This window comes from Psammomys obesus, unplaced genomic scaffold (genome assembly GCF_907164565.1).
Source record: "Psammomys obesus unplaced genomic scaffold, mPsaObe1.curated_primary_1811, whole genome shotgun sequence".
Taxonomy (NCBI): domain Eukaryota; kingdom Metazoa; phylum Chordata; class Mammalia; order Rodentia; family Muridae; genus Psammomys; species Psammomys obesus.
This window is the reverse complement of record NW_026592118.1, coordinates 37,372,671-37,393,444: the sequence shown is the minus strand read 5'-3', so window position 1 is coordinate 37,393,444 and position 20,774 is coordinate 37,372,671.

Sequence of the window (20,774 nt, the reverse complement as noted above, 5' to 3'; positions counted from 1 at the left end):
TACTAGGGGAGACAACGACTCAACTAGCTATGTTATCCCACCAAGTAAAAACTTCAGTGCTGGGAAAGGTTTATATCTTGTTAAGTCACTAGCCAAATAGGTTCCAAAGAACACTTCAAAAATCAAAGACTATTACTTGCCTTATACAACCTGATGGTAAGTCCCTATTGCTGAAGAAACTTTTTACTTATATAATTGAACACAGAGACATCAAGCTGGTGCTCACCTAGAATTTTCAAGCCTGGTGGCTAGTGTTTATGGTGCTTCTGGCACTCTGAATAATTACGACCCCATAGACTCATGTGTTTGAATGCTTGGCCCATAGAGAGTGGCACTATTAGGTGTTGCCTTGTTGGAGTAGGTGTGGCCTTGTTAGAGGAAGTATGTCACTGTAGGAGTAGGCTTTGAGGTCTCCTATGAAAGCTACACCTACTTTGGCACACAGTTCCCTTCTGTGACCTGTGAAACAAGATGTAAAACTCTCAGCACCACATCTGCCTGGATGCTGTCATGCTTCCCACCATAATGATCATGGACTAAATCTCTGAAACTGTAAGCCACCCCCAATTAAAGGTTTCCCTTTCTAAGAGTTGCCCTGTCATGGTGTCTCTTCACAGCAATAAAACCCAAGACAGTGCTAGAAGTATGCTCTGGGCACAAGAAGAAGATAACCATCAATATCACCAGCCACAAACACTGAGAGCTATTCTAATGCAATAGTGGCACAAAGGTTATGGGAGTAACCAACTACTCTTTGATAGGAAAGCATTCTAAATAAATAAACCACAGTGCTCACTATTACTAAGAGGAAAAAAAAAAACATAAAGAATACAACTGTGGCAGAATTCCTCTCACAAGTATATTGTAGATTTGTTTATCTTTTTTGTTGTTGTTGGGTTTTTTTTTTTTTTGAGGGCCAGTCTTGCCCATAACTTGTCCAGCCTGATCTTGAAGTCACAATAATTACCTGTAATAACCTCTCAAGTGCTGGGATTACAGGAATGTTCCACCATGCCCGGTTTGGTAAGTTTCTCAGGCTGTGTGTGTACAAAACAGGAAATAGTATCTGGTATCTAATTACAGAAATTGTTTAAGATTATTTTTAGGTCTATTAAAAATGGGAGAAATATGAACTAGATATGGTAGCAATTCAACAGTTTCAGATGCCACATTCTATTCTAAGAAGCTATTAAAACATTATGATCTGAGAAGGATGTGGTGATACATGCATTTAATCCCAGTATTCAGGAAAGCAGAGGAAGGCCGATTCAACCAGTGTGAGTTCAAGGCCAGCCTGCTCTACAAAATCCAGGACAGCCAAGGCTACACAAAGAAACCCTGTCTCACAAAACCAAAAAAAAAAAAAAAAAAAAAAGAATTAAATAGATATGAAACAGTCCTAACAGTTTTTAAGCTGCTCTTATGTTGAGATCAGACAAAGCTTCGAAGAAAAATAGATTCATTCATTTATTACACAAATATATGTTGTATGGCAGTATGTTTAGCATGGGAAATGAATTGCTTTGAAAAACTGCAAATGAAATTTGTAGACATCAAATCACAGAATGCAATGAGAAACTAACTCTTAAAAAAACTTTCACTAAAACATTTAATAAATATCATGCATAGCAATTTAGGGAATGCACCTTATGAATGCACCTTATTGTCTTTTCCCTGCCACAGCATAAGATACACTGAAGATATAATCAAGTTAATTACTGTTTGTTACTCTGGGCAACCAGAGAAAGAATACACATGCTAAGAAAGGAGAAACCACGAAGGCAAAGAATCTTAGAGAAATCTATATTTGTATTCAGACACAAAAAATTAAAGTGCATCTGAACTGGGGACTAGGGTGAGCAGTAAAGGGAGACAGATGTTTAAAACCCAGAAACTCCCAAAGCTAGAAGCATGTTGAGACTAAAAATCTGATTGGCACACTGATGTGTTTAAGAAAAGAATAAATTACTTCTTTGAAATTAAGATTCATTTGATTTGGTTTGGCTCACAACACAAGGAGAATGTTATTACCAATAAAAAGAAGATATTACAATAAGAAATACTTAAATGATCACATGTGCTCATCTGAATAAAATGCCTATTGATCACAGTCAATGTGGCAACAAGTACTTCTTATAATAGGACATTAAGATGAAACAAAAATTCAATAAATTAATGGCCTGAACTGGACTGAAAAGCCATCCTAGGAAATGATTATGATATATATATATATATATATGTATGTTTGTGTGTGTGTGTTTATTTAAAACTCTGGGCTTTTGCTCATATATATTAAATATTATATATTAAATATATAATGTGTGTATATGATAAACAAAAGCCCAGAGTTTTAAATTCTGCCTCAAAACTTGTGTTAAGAAATATAGCTTCTCTGTTACTGAAAACTAGGATTTCTCAGTGAGGCCACCATGGATATTTTGGCCGAGATAATGTGCTGTAGAAGGGGATCCTGTGTTTGTAAGGTGTTCCAGCCCCTTCTCTCCCCAGTACAAGCCAATAACTGCTCACCTTCACTCAGGCTGTGACAACTGAAAATGTAGCCACACTTTGACAAATGTCCCTTAGAACAAAAAGTCAATAGCAGTAACCTCACTTGTGCTTCTGAGAATCATTGCTCTAGAAGAATGTCATCTCACAAAATTATTGAACAATGCCAAAAGCCAGTGAACCTGAATCCACAGGTTGAGATTTCAGACAAGTTTGTGAGCATTAAGTATATTGATTGCTTAGGATACCTGAAGAACTGAGAATAGGCTACAAAATCAGAGAGCCTCTCTTCGTCAGTGTGATTAGACCTTTCTTTCTTGTTGAAATTGGACTCATCTGTGCTCTACATATGTATGATGGGTCTCAGAGTCCTAGAAATGGGATTGCAGATCTGACTTATGTTTAGCCATAAGAAGAGATTTGAAAATAGAAGAAGACAGTAGCTAATTACCTGTAGTGTATCAACAAACTGGAATACAGAGCTGCCTATCTTGTTGAAGATATTCTAATGCAGGCCCTTTCCTAAGATATAATGACGTTGCAAAGAATGCTGTGTAGACAGTTTCACGTCATTCTGACACAAGCTAGAGTCATCAGAGAGGAGGAAGCCTCAACTGAGAAAATGCCTCCACAAGAGTGGGCCACCTAAGCAGGTAGTCCTGTGTTCTAAAAGAAAGTAGGCTGTGCAAGCCATATGCAGCAAATCAGTAAAAGCACCACTCCATTGCTCTGCATCACCTTTTGCCTTCAGGATCCTGCCCTGTTTGAGTTCCTCTCTTGACTTCTTTCAGTTATGTACTATGGTGTGGAAGTATAAGCCAAAAACCAACCAAACAAACAAACAAAAAACAAACAAGCCCTTTCCTCCACCACTTGCTTTGTTCACAGTGTTTCATCACAGTAATACTAACCCAGACTAAGACAACTGGCAAATCTTCTCTTGTCCACTTCTGTTGCATCTACACACTGAATCTCAAATTAGAGTGGGACCCTAAATTATGACCTTAAGGGAAATGATGTTTTCCCTTATACTAGGAATAATTTTGTATATTTGGTGACAGAATAATTTTATTGCTACTGTTACTGTAAGAAGGGTTATTTGTAGACAGGAAGATGTGGCTGCCAAGGAGATAAAGCAGAACACTAACATTTGAGCCAGTCTGCCCTCATTATGGGCATCTCTGGAAATGGGATTGCAGATGTGACTTATGTGTGGCCTTAAGAAAAGCTTTGAAAACAGATGTAGATAGTAACCAGTTTCCTCTACTGTGGCAGCAAACTGTAACAGACATGAAGTCCAACACGGAGTTTCCAGAGAACTTACTCTTGTGCCTTGATACGAGTGTCCTGGCTGAGGCTATGATGTGAGCAGCTGCAAAAGCAGTAACAAAACCAGTTTCCTGACAGGTGTACTACAGAGGCATTTGTGTAAACTCCAAGCCAACTTTCCAAAAGGAATGCCATACTTTCTTCTTGGGGCATCCATTGATTCTTTTTTTTTTTTTTAAATATCTACTTCCAACCATTATATCCCTTTCTTCTTGAAAACATGAAGTGTTTGCCTTTCTAGTACACTTTGTCTGATAGGCAATCTTTTAAAAATAAACTTTTTCAGATAGCTGTGTTGATACATTTTTTTAATGCCAATATTTGGGGCAGAGGCAGGCAGATTGCTGGTAAGTATAAGTTTAAGGGTTACACTGAGTTCCAGGCCAGCCAGGACTACATAGTGAGATTCTTTGTCAAAAAGAAAAAAAAAAAAAAAAGATTTATTCATCATTCAAAATAACTCTCTTCCCCTAAGCTTAAAGTGCCAAACAACTTTTATAATCCAAAAGTGAAGTAGGGAGCCAAAAAATTGTCATTCCTAATCCCTTAAAGAGATCACAAGTCCTTTCCAGAAAATTGCTAGCTGGATGTACCATGCTGTTATTAGTATTTCAGAGATGTTCAAGAGCAAGCATGCTGAGAAGGAAACAAACAAACTGCTGGGTGGTGGCAGTGGTGGTGGTGGCACACACCTTAATCCCAGAGCTCAAGAGACAGAGGCAAAAGGATTTCTGAGTTCCAGGCGAGTCTGGTCTACAGAGTGAGTTCCAGGGCAGCCAGAACTACACAGAAAAACTCTGTCTTGAAAACACAAACAAAGAAGAGGGCCAAGATGGCAGCGCCGGGAGAACACCATGTCTGAGAAGCGGGATAACACACTCCATGCAGCGACCAGGAGACTGAACTCTGGGCCCTAAAACAACACCTATCGTGTTTCCCAGGTGAGGGGAGGCTCCCACGGCGTGGGAATCGGTCGGGTCCACTCTCGGCTGCCCAGCTAGAACCCGCAAGAGAATCCGGCTAACGTGGGCTTTGGGTTTCCGGGCTGGTGCCCCAAGCCTGCGTGTCCCGATCACTTTCCCAGGCTGATCGGTGGGCACAAGGGTGCCTGAGACTGAGAGTCCCAGTCGCAAAAAAACCCCACGGGGAAGGAAAGTTGCCAGACTGGTCACGGGTCACCCAGTCTTTCCCTGGAAGGTCTCCCTGACCACGGGTACCTGCCGCCAACTGAGCTCCCGCCTCACATGGAGAGCAGCTGCATGCCCAGCTCAAAATCCCTACGCCCTCTTCGGAGGAGGCAGGAGGCATCCAGCAGAATCTGCCACAGACCACATTGTCTGTACCCCAACCCGAGATTGGGGCTGAGAAAACCCAATCCTTTCGGGCACTCCCCCAAACGCCACCATAACCCTGCCAAGGCGGAGCAGAAGGATAAAGAGGTGCACAGCAGCTTCACAGTGCTGGAACTCCAGTGCTGCCAGCAGCTTCTAGCACACAAACTTCAGCTCGGGATCTGGGACTGTGGTCGTTCTACACGTCCTGAGATTCTCCTGGGTCCAGCACAATAAGGTCTAGCAGCAAGTTCTATCACCGGTGCCCCCCCCAACCCCTGGCAGAGAAACGCCAGCTCAGGATCCAACTGAGAAGCCCCAACCCCTGCTGGCACTCCCCTGAGAGCACCTCCATAAGTTTGCCCTAGCAGAGGGGAAGGTCAGAGGGGAAGGACAGAGAGGCAGCCTGCCAAGGACACAGCACCCTCTCTCCAGCTCACCCAGTGGCCCCTAGCAGAGAAACCCAAGCTCTGGATCTGAGGACACTCAACCCTACCCGGTACTCTCTTGGGATCAGCAAACATAGATTCTACCGCCAGGCTGCTCTGGCAGAGAGATCTGGGCCCGGGATCTGGGATTGAGTACACTCAACCTAACTCTTTGCCATGCCACCCAGGGACCAGTCAACATAACCCCTCCTGGCAGAGGGAAAGGACAAAGAGGCAGCACACAGGAAAGGTGGACACCGAGTCCTGTGGCCATAGTGTCACAGAGCTGACTGTTAGCCTACCCATGAACTTCTGCAGCAGGACCAAATCAGAGAGTAGTGAGCAAGGGGAACCCCTGTGCATTCCAACTGGTCCTGCAAGAGAGTGAGTGAGCCTTCTAGGGAGAGACTGCCACAGACCCAGGGCCTCTCCACAGAAGCAACCAGATGAGATCCCTGCCACCCACACCCCTAGTGTGGGCATCATAGGGATTCTTGGGATAGCGACCCCAACATTGAAGCCTCTGCCTTGCGGGTCCACCAGTGCAATCCAGGCAAACAATCCCTAGATCTCAGTCAGAACTGTGTAATAGTGGCTTGCAGGCCACTGCAATAGTCAGAGAATCCACGCAAGCACACTGCACCCGCTAAAAGCGCACGCGAATAGTGCCAGCGTCACATTCCTTACTTAGGCAAAACTGAAACCATAGTGCACACTCCCAAACCAGTGAACCTCTCTTATCTTCCTGAAAAAACAGTCCAGAAAACAGAAAGAGAGGATCATAGCCCGAACTACAATCTCGAGGAACAAACAGTGAGGATTATAAATAACCACGTCTGCTAGAGGCAGACGTAAGAACATTCCCAACAAAAATCAGGATAATGACCTCACCAGCAACCCCACAAAACAATGGACACTTCAATTCACTAGATATACAAGAAAACGACCTCAAAACTATGTTTCTCCAGCTATTAGAGGCCCATAAAGATGAAATGAACAAAGCCCTCAGAGAAATAGCCAAAGAAATCGAGAGGAAACAAATCGTGCTCTCAGAGAAATGACCACGAAAATTGAGGCAAACAGAGAAGAAATGCACAAAGCTCTCAAAGAAATGTCCACACAAATGAAGGCAAATAAAGAAGAAATAAACAAAACTCTCATAGAAATACAGGCAATTATACCCAAAGAAGTAGAGGCACAATTAGTGATACATAGAGAGGAAACGGACAAAAAATAGAAGCTATCATTGAAAAGCAGGAGTCCACATTCAAACAGATGAAGGAAATGGTGCAAGACATGAAAACAGAATTAGAATCAATAAAGAAAACACAAATAGAGAAAAACCAGGAGCTGGAGAACATAGAGAAAAGATCAGGAACTACAAAGGTAAGCATCACCAACAGAATACAAGAGATGGAAGAAATAATCTCAGGAGCTGAAGATACACTTGTGGAAATTGACACGTCTCTCAAAGAAAAAATAAAATCAGAAAAGTTCCAAACACAAAACATCCAAGAAATCAAGGATACCATGAAAAGACAAAACCTAAGAATAATAGGAGTAGAAGAAAAAGAAGACATCAGGCTCAAAGGTCCGGAAAATATTTTCAAGAAAATTATAGAAGAAAACTTTCCCAACTTAAAGAAGGAGATGGCCATAAACATACAAGAGGCCTACAGAACACCAAGTAGACTAGACCAGAAAAGAAATTCTTCATGTCACATCATAGTCAAAACACTGAACCTACAAAACAAAGAAAAAATTCTAAAAGCAGCAAGGGAAAAAGGCCAAGTAACATATGAAGGTAGACCTATCAGAATCACACCAGATTTCTCAACAGAAACTATGAAAGCCAGAAGGGCCTGGACAGAAATCATACAGTCCTTAAGGGACCACAGATTCCAACCCAGACTACTATACCCAGCAAAACTTTCAATCAACATAGACTGAGAATTCAAAATATTCCAAGACAAAACCAAATTTAAATAATATCTACATAGTAACCCAGCTCTACAGAAGTTACTAGAAGGGAAACTCCAAACCAAAGAAAACAACTACATCGAAGGAAACAGAGGAAATAGATAACTATACAACAAAAAAACCAAAAGAATACAAGCAATGAAACTCAGTGACACCACCAACCCCACATCTAAAGTAAGTAACAATTGTTGATCACTAGTTTCTATCAATTTCAACAGACTCAACTCCCCAATAAAAAGACACAGACTAACAGAATGGTTGCGAAAACAGGATCCAACATTATGTTGCATCCAAGAAACACACCTATGCAACAAAGATAAACACTACCTCAGAGTAAAGGGCTGGAAAAATGTCTTTCAAGAAAATGGTTCTAGAAAACAAGCGGGAGTAGCCATCCTAATATCTAATAAAATAGATTTTCAACCCAAGTTAATCAAAAAAGATAAGGACGGCCACTATATTCTCATCAAAGGAAAAATCCACCAAGAGGACATCACGATTTTGAATATCTATGCCCCAAATACAAGAGCACCTACATTCGTAAATGAAGCAATATTAAAGCTTAAATCACACATTGATCCTAAAACCTAATAGTGGGAGACTTCAACACTCCACTCTCACCAAGGGACACATCAACTAGACAGAAAACAAATAGAGAAATAAAAACACTTACCTAAAGTGTTTTTAGGTAAAAAACCCTAAATCAAATGGACCTAATAGACATCTACAGATCTTTTCATCCAAACTCAAAAGAGTATACCTTCTTTTCAGCACCGCATGGAACCTTCTCCAAAATAGACCATATAGTTGGTCATAAAGCAAGCCTCAATAGATACAAAAAGATTGAAATAATCCCTTGTATCCTATCTGACCACCATGGACTTAAGCTGGACCTCAACAACAACAGGAATAACAAACAGCCTACACGCACATGGAAACTGAACAACTTGTTACTCAATGACAGCTGGGTTAAGGAAGAAATAAAAAAAGAAATTAAAGACTTCCTAGAATTCAATGAAAATGAAGGCATAACATACACAAATTTATGGGACACATTAAAAGCAGTGCTCAGAGGAAAATTTATAGCACTAAGTGCCTGCAAGAAGAAATTCGTAACATCACATACAAGCACCTTAATGGCCCAACTGAAAACCCTAGAAAAAAAAGAAGCAGATACACCCAAGAGGAGCTGATGGCTGGAAATAATCAAAATCAGGGCTGAAATCAATCAATTAGAAACAAAACTATTCAAAGAATCAATGAAACAAAAAACTGGTTCTTTGAGAAAAACAACAAGATAGATAAACCCTTAGCCAAACTAACTAAAAAGCAGAGAGAATCTATGCAAATCAACAAAATCAGAGATGAAAAGGGTGACATAACTACATACACTGAGGAAATTCAAACAATCATTAGGTCATTCTACAAAAGGCTATATGCCACAAAATTTGAAAACCAAAATGAAATGGACAATTTTCTTGATAGATTCCATCTTCCAACATTAAGTCAAGATCAGGTAGAAAGACTGAACAGCCCTATATCCCCCAAGGAAATTGAAGCAGTCATTCACAGTCTCCCCTCCAAAAAAAGCCCTGGGCCAGATGGTTTCAGTGCGAAATTCTACCAGATCTTCAAAGAAGTGCTCACACCAATTCTCCTCAAACTATTCCACAAAATAGAAACAGAAGGTACATAACCAAACTCATTCTATGAAGCAACAGTCACCCTGATACCTAAACCACACAAAGACCCAACAAAAAAAGAGAACTTCAGACCTATCTCTCTTATGAACATTGACGCAAAAATACTCAATAAAATACTTGCAAACCGAATCCAAGAACACATCAAAGATATCATCCACCATGACCAAGTAGGCTTCATCACAGGCATGCAAGGGTAGTTCAACATACGGAAATCCATCAATGTAATCCACCACATAAAAAAACTGAAGGAGAAAAACCACATGATCATCTCCTTAGATGCTGAAAAAGCATTTGACAAAGTCCAACACCCATTCATGTTTAAAGTCTTGGAGAGATCAGGAATACAAGGCACATATCTAAACATAGTAAAGGCAATATACAGCAAGCCTATAGCCAACATCAAACTCAATGGAGAGAAACTTAAATCAATCCCACTGAAATCAGGGACAAGACAAGGCTGCCCACTCTCCCCATATCTCTTCAACATAGTACTTGAAGTCCTAGCCAGAGCAATAAGACAACTAAAGGAGATCAAGGGGATACAAATCGGAAAGGAAGAGGTCAAAATGTCACTATTCGCAGATGATATGATAGTATATATGAGCGACCCCAAAAATTCAACCAGAGAACTCCTCCAGCTGATAAACACCTTCAGCAAAGTGGCAGGATACAAAATCAACTCAAAAAAATCAGAAGCCCTCCTGTATACAAAAGACAAAAGGGCCGAGAAGGAAATTAGAAAAACAACACCCTTCACAATAGCCACTAATAACAAGTACCTTGGGGTGACGCTAACCAAGCAAGTGAAAGACCTGTTTGAGAAAAACTTCAAGTCTCTGAAGAAAGAAATTGAAGAAGATCTCAGAAGATGGAAAGGTCTCCCGTGCTCGTGGATTGGTAGGATTAACATTGTGAAAATGGCCATCCTGCCAAAAGCAATCTACAGATTCAATGCAATTCCCATCAAAATACCAACTCAATTCTTTACAGACCTTGAAAAAAAGATTCTCAGCTTCATATGGAGAAACAAAAAACCCAGAATCTCCAAAACAATCCTGTACAACAACAGATCAGCTGGAGGTATCACCATCCCCAATCTCAAGTTGTACTACAGAGCAATAGTAATGAAAACTGCATGGTATTGGCATAAAAACAGAAAGGAGGATCAATGGAACTGAATAGAAGACCCAGAAATAAACCCACACACCTATGAATACTCAATTTTTGACAAAGAAGCCAAAACCATTCAATGGAAAAAAGACAGCATCTTCAACAAATGGTGCTGGTCCAACTGGATGTCCACATGCAGAAAAATGAAAATAGATCTATATTTATCACCCTGCACAAAACTAAAGTCCAAGTGGATCAAAGACCTCAGCATAAAACCAGATACTCCAAATCTGTTAGAAGAAAAAGTGGGGAACAGCCTAGAACTCATTGGCACAGGAGACATCTTCCTCAACAGAACAGCAACAGCACAGGCTCTAAGAGCACCAATCAAAAAATGGGACCTCAAGAAACTGAAAAGCTTCTGTAAAGCAAATGACACTGTCATCAAAACAAAATGACTGCCTACAGATTGGGAAAGAATCTTCACTAACCCTTTATCTGACAGAGGACTAATATCGAGTATATACAAAGAACTAAAGAAGCTGAAAAGCAGCAAACCAAGTAATCCAATTAAAAAATGGGGAACAGAGCTAAACAGAGAATTCTCGATAGAGGAATATCGAATGGCAGAGAAACACTTAAAGAAATGCTCATCCTCATTAGCCATCAGGGAAATGCAAATCAAAACGACCCTGAGATATCACCTTACACCCATCAGAATGGCCAAGATGAAAAACTCAAGGGACAACACATGCTGGAGAGGTTGTGGAGAAAGGGGAACCCTCCTCCACTGCTGGTGGGAATGTAAACTGGTACTACCACTCTGGAAATCTATCTGGCGCTTTCTAAGACAATTAGGAATAGTGCTTCCTCAAGACCCAGCTATAGCACTGCTAGGGATATACCCCAAGTTTGCTCAAGTACACAAAAGGGATATTTGCTCAACCATGTTTATAGCAGCTTTATTTGTAATAGCCAGAACCTGGAAACAACCCAGATGTCCATCAACGGAGGAATAGGTACAGAAATTGTGGTATTTTTACACAATGGAATACTACTCAGCAATCAAAAAGGAGGAAATAATGAAATTTGCAGGCAAATGGTGGGATCTAGAAAAGATCATCCTGAGTGAAATATCCCAGAAGGAGAAAGACAAACACGGTATATACTCACTTATATAGACCTATAAGATGTGATAAACATAATGAAATCTATACACCTAAAAAAGATAATCAAGAGAGCGGACATGGGGTAAGATTATCAATCCTCGTTTAGAAAGACAGATGGGATATGCATTGAACGTATGACAGGAGTCTACTGAGCACATTTGAAAGACTAACTAGCAGTGTTTTCAAAGCAAAGACTCATGACCAAACCTTTGGCAGAGTACAGGGAATCATAAGAAAGAAGGGGAGTTAGTCTGATGGGGAAAGGATAGGAGCTCCACAAGGACCAAATATATCTGGGCACAGGGTCTTTTCTGAGACTCCCATTCAACCAAGGACCATGTATGCATATAACCTAGAACCTCTGCTCAGATGTAGCCTGTGGTAGCTCAGTAACCAATTGGTTTCCCATAGTGAGGGGAACAAGGACTATTTCTAACAGGAACTCAATGGCTGGCTCTTTGACCTCCCCACCCCCCAAGGGAGGAGCAGTCCTGATAGGCCACAGAGGAGAGCTTTGCAGCCAGTCCTGAAGATATCTGACAAAACAGGATCAGATGAATGGGGAGGAGGTTCCCCCTTTCAGTGGACTTGGAAAGGGGCACGGTGGAGATGAGGGAGGGAAGGAGGGACTGGGAGGGAATGAGGGATCGGGACAAGGCTGGGATACAGAGTTAATAAAATGTAACTGATAAGAAAAAAATAAAATTAAAAAAAAAAAGAAAACACAAACAAAATAGTGCTAGAATTTCTGTATTCAAAAATCCTAAGTGCTCTCAATGAGAAAAGACAGGAAATCTGCAATGATACATAAATTAGGGTGAAGAAAATCCTCAAGTTTCAACTCTAGGAAACTAGAAACATATTTAACAAAGGAACAATAATTTAAAATATTTTATATACTCAGTTAATTTTCCACACATAGGCTAATCCTATAAAACTTTATAAGGTTGTTATAAACTCTCAGCCCTGAGCTACGTACCTTTAAAATGAACCTTATCTTATCTAAAGGGATGGCCGGCTGCCTAGGGCACAGAAGTTGTTTTCCTTTTTTGTCTTGTTTTTTTAGTTTTTTGAGGCAAAGTTTGTCTGTGTAACACAGATCTACCTGCCTCTGACTTCTGAGTGCTAGGATTAAAGGCGTGCACCACCGTGCTTGGCTGGAAAATATAGTTTTCCTGACTTTTGTTTTTTGCCTCTTCTAGTTCCGACTGGTTCTTGAGGTTTCTGGGCTTTAAACAACAAATGCAATCTCTGCTTCTCTTTCGATGGTCGTTCCTGTGTATAACCTTCTCCTTGTAAGGATTCTAATCATTTGATTTAGGACTCACTCTAATACAATGTCACCTTATTAAATTAAGTTCATCCATAAGTACGATAATTTTCCACATTAAGTTCAGATTAGGAAGTTCTCTGTCTTCATAGATTTGAAGGAGGAATAATTCAATCCATATATTCAACCTTGTGCAGATAAATAAGATCTGTATCATATGAACAACTAGCCCTTCTAGTTCTGGAAGTGAAAGCCTGAAAACTTATATCAAGTAAATTTATGTATAATATTTTACTAGGGCCTCAAAGTTTGAGAGAGCTGATATTTCTTTGATAAAGCTGCTAAAGTCATTCTGGTTGAGATTATAGAAAGTATGAGCTGATTCATTTCACATTTTCTCTTTATTTACTTACATTTTTATTTATGTGTGTGTGTGTGTGTGTGTGTGTGTGTGTGTGTATGACTGTATGCCACATATGTGCAGGTGCCTGTGGAAGCAAAAAGAAGTCATTTCACCCTATAACTGGAGGTTCAGGCAACTGTATTCTACCCAGTGTGAGTGCAGAGTCCTCTGTAAGAGCAGCAAGGGTTCTTAACTTGTAAGCTACCTCTTTAATCCCAATGATTTACTTAGCTTCACTGTGCACCAACTATGCTTATATGTATTTTCATTTATAAATGAATTATTTTATAAAAAAATTATTATGGTTTCCTTCCTAGCTGTCCACCAAAAACTCATGGATTGAAAGTTTATCTCCTAAAGCAGCAGTGTTCACAGCGTTTAGGAGGCAATTGGATCATGAGTGAATGACTTATGACTCATAGGCCACTGGGTGTGAAGAGAGGAGCCTTGTTACAAGGGTGAGAACTCTTTGTTTCCTGGTCAGGATAAGTTGAGCAGCTTTCTTCTGTCACAGGATTCCTTCATGGTATACTGAGTTATCTGTAGCCTAAGAACAGCAGAATCTAGTGAAGGGACCTGAAATTGAAAAGTCACAACAATATGGGCAAAAAGGTGCCTTTTCTCCTATTAACTGATTATTTTAGTTAGTGTTGTCACATTGACAGAAAGCTCAGAAAAAGTGATTATACCCATAATAATGACCTTAGAAATTAAATCTTAATTTTTCATATGTATGGGCATTTTGCCTACATGTATGTCTATATACTATGATACTGAAATTGATATAAATAAAGAGAAATTTATAGTTGGTTTGCTAGATTATTTAAGCAATTCTGGCATGGAAAGGTTTGGATTATCATACAACTTGAAGGTAGACAAAATCTACATGCAACCCCCAGACAATCTTAAAACAGACAAAAGTTGGAGAGCTCACATGCTTTAGTTCTAAACTAACTCCAAAGGCACTCATTTGAATAATCAAAACAGTATGTGACATAACTCAGTGCAGGAGGATAGAGAACCTGCAAAGAATCTCTCACATCTCTATTCCAATGGTTTTCTTTTCATTTCTAAAAGGCAAAACAACAACAAAGTAAAAACTACACTTGATAAACATGGTGGCTTGTGCCTCTCATCCCATCACCCAGAAGTCTGAGTAAAGAGGATTGCAAGATTAAGGCCAGACCCATGTGGACTACAGACTAAGACTCTGTCTCTCAAACAAAAGGCTGTGCTTCCCCCCGGCCCCCACCTTTGGAGACAGTTTCTCATATATCCAGGGTAGACTTTGAATTCATTAAATAGCCAAAACTGCTGATCTTCCTGCCTTCACTTCCTGAGTGTGGGGATTATGGGCGTGTACCATCACTGCTGCCTTTACATTGATTTTTTTTAGATGCAGCTCTATTAAGGTTGACAAGTAAAAGGTGAATGTACTTCTAGCACAGAATGTGATAAGGTGGCATTTCATTAATTACAGGAGAGTAAACTTAAGGCCTGAGATGTGCTCCATGAGTGCTCTCCCACTGAATTATATCCCCAACTCTGATTTTTATTTCCTGGAGATAAATTGTCACTATGAAGACTAGAATGATTCAAGACTCATGATTTCTTGCCTCAACTTCCCAATCACTAGGACATTTGGAATGCACCACCATGTCCTACTGAATATGATGATTTGACATATATAAACACTATGAAATAATTACCACAATAATGCTAACTAACATATCTCTTCAGATCACCCTCTATTTTACTGTTTGTTTATTTGTTTTGAGACAGTAGCAGGCTGGCCTGCTACTTCAGATTTAGTCTAGGCTAAACTCAAACTCATGGCAATCTTTCTGAATCAGCCTCTCTAGGGCAGAGAGGATTCGGGGTAGCCACTCTCATCTTTTTTTTTTTTTTTTCATAGTGACAACATTTAAAATGTAGCCCCTTAGCAAATTTCAAATATCAGATTCACCATCATTAACTATTCTCAATATTCTGTACATTTAATCTCCAGAACTGATACATCTTACATGGCAGATGCTTTGTTTTCTTTCACCAACATCTCCCATTTTACCTACCCTTCAATCACTGGGGACCACCAATTTCCTCTGCTTTTCTGAGTTTAAACTCTTTTGTGAGAGCTTATGTATCTTTATTTCATTATGGTCAAATAGTGATATCTTATTTGATACTTTTGGTAGCACCATGAAGTTCTATGTGTGATCCCTGTGGTTTTCTTGACTGTCTACACATGTAAAGAAATGCATACTTCTTCTAGCTTTTAAAATTTATTTATTTATTTATTTATTTCAATTTATTCACTTTGTATCCCCACTGTAGCCCCCTCCCTCCTTCTAGTCTTCCCCACCCTCCCTCCTCTCCCTCTTTGCCCTTTCCCTAGTCCCCTGGTAGGGGAGGCCCCCCTCCCCTTCTATCTGACCCTAGCTTTTACTGGCTGGATTCATCACAGAAAGCCCTTTACCGTCTAGCCCATTCACTGAATATGGATACACCACTGCTGGGTAGTGAGCTTGCTGCTGGACCCTTTGTGAGGCTGGTCTAGTGCCTGGCTCACTGAGTGTGAAGACTGGAACTTCTGAACACTAGAGTGATTCAGGATTTGTGGTTCACATGTGTTAGCCTGAGGCCTTGAACCTCAATGACAAGCCTGGGAATGCAGGAGTTTCAGGGTTGTGAGGTTCACTAGCCAGGTCATATCCTCCCACGACTTTTTCCCTTGCCAACAGTGAGTAGCATTAGTAACAATATAATTCACAACCGCTAAGAGGTGACAGTAAACTGATGGAAAAACAGACATAGAAAATATATGTTCCTCATGTGATTTTCTTTGTCTGTTTCTTGTCTCTCTTCTTTTCCCTGCTGACTCCTCTGCTGATCTCAAGTAGTAAAAGATGGACTGTTTTCCACAGACACAGCAATTCATTATGACCAATCTTACTATACAAATATGTAGCCCAGGGGTTCTGCTTCTCTGGTTGACCCCTGACTAATGTATTAACTGTCACTTCTGATTTCTTTACTATTTCTTCATTCTTGGCCTGGTCTTCATTTGCTTAAAATCTAGAGAGCAGTTCCCAACCTTCCTAATGCTGCAACCCTTTAATACAGTTCCTCATACTGTAGTGAACCCCAACCATAAATTTATTTTTGTTGCTAATTCATAGCTGTAATTTTGCTACTGTTATGAACTGTAATATAAATACCTGATATGCAACCCACAGGCTAGGAACTACTTTTCTGGAGTCATAGAGTGGAGTGTCTTCTCTTCCTATACATTCCTCTTATATATTTGTTGTGACCAATCTCATGGGTTTCCATGGTATTAACTCTTACCTGTTGGCTCTTCATTTCCAAGTTTTCTTGATCTCAAGGGCTTAACATATCTCTAAGTGAAGATATTTCATAGATTTATTCCGTGAATCAAAAAAATGATTTAATAGGGCTGGAGAGGTGGTTGGTTCACTAGCAGAGTACTTGGTGAATAAACATGGGGACCGAGTCGGTCCCTAACACCCATGTAAAAGCAGGGAACAATGGAAAAGATGTATAATTCCAGAGTAGGGGAAGCAAGGCCAGGAGGACTCATGGGGATTGCTGGCTAGCTATTCTAACCAAATCCATGAGCTCAACTTTATTATAGAGAGACTATCTCAAAAACTAAGGTGTACAGTAACTGAGGAATACTGGAGACTAACCTCTGATTCTCATATACACACAAATCCAAACACACAAGCATGCAGACACCATGCCCACTCAACATAGCAAACAGTACCTGGTAAGCATTCAACATATGCTCATGAGCAAATGACTGAATGAACTAAGGAATCTGTAGAGGAATTTTAATCCAGTCATGGCTAAATATAGCCATGGCTATATATAGAGCCTGGCTTAATCCCAGGAGACTGAAGCAAGATCTCTGAGTTCAAGGCCAGCCTGATAAAGTGCAAGTTTCAGGTAAAGAAAAGCATAGGTCCAGGCATGGTGGTACATGCCTTTAATTCCAGCCCTCAGGAGACAGAGGCATGAAGATATCTGAGTTCTAGTCAATGCTGTTCAGTTAGTTCAGAGCAGTGGAGTTGAGTTTGTGGCAGTTCAGTTGTTGGCAGTTCAGTTTGTGGAATTCAGAGGCAGTTTTACTGGGAGAATTTAGAGAGGTTGAAGAGAGAACAAACTAGACACATGTGACGACAGATGAGCCAGAAAATGAGAAGGAGCCAGAGAATGAGATTAGCAGAACAGATTGCTAGAGGTAGTCTGAGGTCAAGCAAAGTAAAAATTCAAAAGCCGAGTAAAGCCAGATTGAATCAGTCAGTTTAGTGAGGGGTTTAAGCCAAAACAGCTGAGTTGAACCAGCTAGCCAAAGTTCAAAAAGAACTAGAAAGGGTGAGCTTATTCAGCAGTTAGGTCTCAGAGGCTGAAAACATTCTAGGCTGGGGGTTGGTCTAATGCTTGTATTTTGTATGTTGTGTAAACATGTCTACAACATTATTCCTGATTAGTTGATTAAAACCTGGGCAGGGCAGAATAAGCTAGGAGTGGCTAAGGTTCCCAGGTTTCGGGTTCAGGAGACTCACAGGAAACAGACCAGAACAGAGAAGGGAGGATGGCAGGATGGCTTAGTGTAGAGAAGGAACCACTTGGGGCAAGAGGAAGGACTTTGAGGTTAGTATGCATGGAAAAAACACCAAGATGAAAAATATAAGCAAGTATTTATCAGATTGTGGATGGAAGGTAGTCCAGATAAGAATGGTTAAGGATGGCATTGAATGGGGACTAAGATGTGGATGGTAAGGTTATTAAGATAGTGTAGGTAAAATATCTGCCCAGCCCAAGGTAAATAAGGCAATGACAAAATCTAACAGGTGTCTGTGTTCTATTGGTTATGATAACGGGTTAAATATTACTGCCAAATTACACGACTAATAATAATAATATTTAGCCCAATATATTTTATTTTCAACAGCAGCCTATATTAGATTGTATAAAGTTTAAAAGCTTCCAGGATTAGGCCTAGGTCAGCAAATGGAAGCAGTAAGCCTCTGAGACAACAATTACATCAGGATAATCAAAGTTATTAAAAAAAAAAACCCGCAGAGAGATAATAAATGGCGCTGAAGAAGGATGGAAAATGAGATAATCTAAAGTTTATCATATGAAGATTAGATGTTTGATGTCCTATTCCAAATAAGACAAACACATTTTCCACTAAAATATTATGAAGACAGGTTTCACTGAAAAGAAGTACTAACTAAATTGCTGTGTCTCTGCTTTTTAGTATTCATTGAATTTTACACACAAAGAACTTTGCGTATTTAATTTAAACTTATAGCAGTGAAGCTTTGAGATTTATAATAGTAGGAGTAAACTTCAAGCCAAAATGCTTTCATTTTTCTAATAGAAATTTTATAATTAGTGGTAGTTTATGCTAAACAGTCATACTAGTAAAAGAACATATTTGTTTTTAGAGTAAGGATAGCTGCAGAATCTTTATTAACAAGTGAAGTTATTTGTATTTGTGTTATCAGAAAAATAACTCCAATTGTCATTTTATCTACTAGAAAAATAATTAAAATCCTAAATGCAAACTGAATAAAAATATGATTCTGTCTTCAATTTACATTAATATAATTGTATTCTATGGCTCACTTATTAAATTATTTTTCTCAAAAGAAGCTGTTTCTTTACTGTCATACATTAATAACAACATATAATCACCATAACTTCTAGAATCTCCTAGTCTTGAATCTTCAAGAGAAATATACAAGAGCACTACTTTATTTTTGGTGCTATGGTTGGGAATATAGCAGTATTCATCATAGAAAAGCTGTTTGTTTGTTTGTTTGTCAGACATGCTCTTCTGTAGCTTAAATAGGCCTTAAACTCACTATGTAACTGAAGCTGACCTTGAGAGCCTGACCTTCCTGCTTTGCTTCTCAAATGCTGGGGTTATAAATAAACACCGCTATGTCTGGATGCAGTTTCATTTAATTTGCACATCTATTATTTACATGTTTTTTAAATTTTTTTACTCATTCCAAAAATTAATATAAAACTAAAGAACAAGAAATATACAAGGTACAAATCTCAAAATAAAATGATAAAAGGCATCCCGATTCCTTTAAGACCTATGCCATGCAGTTTCTTTATTTTGTGTTAAGAAATAATTTTTTAAATCTTCATGACCAAAGGATATAATTCCAAATCCCAAACTCTCCCAGATCTGAGTTAACCTTTTCAGTTTAATTTCCCATGTTAGCTCTCTGTGAAACTCGAGTCCCACAAAGCTAAACCCAGCTCCTTCCATACACTCTGAACTTATAGCATAAGCTTTGATTTCTGTTTTGCTAAGAACATTTTAAATGTATGATTATAAAGCTCCCTTTTCCCCTAATAATTCTATATGGTATGATACTTCATCACAGTACTATTTTTCTTTATTATGTATTCCTTTTATATTTCTGAGTATGAAAATATATTTGTCTGTGGAAACATGAATCATGGTAGTCATGTAGAGGTTGTTGGACATCCTTGAGGATTGATCTGTATCTTTTACCATGTTTGAGACAGGATTTTTTTTTTTAATTTTTAAAAAAATTTTTTATGTGTATTTAGTGTGAAGGTATCAGATCCCTTGAAATTGGCGTTACAGACAGTTGTGAGCTGGGAATTGAATCCAGGTCCTTTGGAAAAGCAGACAGCGCTCTTAACCACTGAACCATCTCTCCAGTCTGAGACAGGATTTCTTGTCTGCTACTGCATACTCCAAGCTAGGTGTCTTTTGAACTTCTAGTGTTTGCCTGTTCTCTGTAGTAGGATTAAAGACGCATGCTACCACATGTGGCTTTACGTGCGTACCAGGAATCCACACACAGGCCCTCATACTTGAAAGGTAAGCACTATTTACTATGCCATCTCTCCAGCTCTCTTTTTATATTAATTTTATTCTTAATTTTGTATGCCCATGGACCAAATTAAGTCACCTGTCTAAGCTTGACACGAGCAGGAGGAATAAATAAAATTTTCCTAGAAAAAGCATTAACATGTGAACAAAATACCAATATAACAGTTTGTTTGTTTTTTTTTAATTACAATCATGTAGGATTCTTCATTCAAGACATTCAAGTCTTGATTGTCGTTTCTCAAAATGCACACACCACTGGAGAGAACCTAGCACTCCTGTCCTGTCTGTTTATAACTCAGACTATGATTCACAAATGATGTTGTAGAATCTTCTTTTATTGTCTTTTCTCTTCCTGTCCTTATTGGCATTCTTTTTTCTTTCCTTTCTTGTTTCTCCCTCACTTTATCTTTGTTTTCTTTTCTTTTCAGTCTAAGGATAGAACTGAAGCTTTCATACACACTAAGCAAGTGCTATGGCTCTGAGCTACATTCCCAGTCCAATACTATGATTTCTAGTTTATTTTCTAGAATTGTCTTTGATTTATCTGAAGAGCTATGAATTAACAACTTTAATTGCCCTAACACACACACACACACACACACACACACACACACACACACACACACA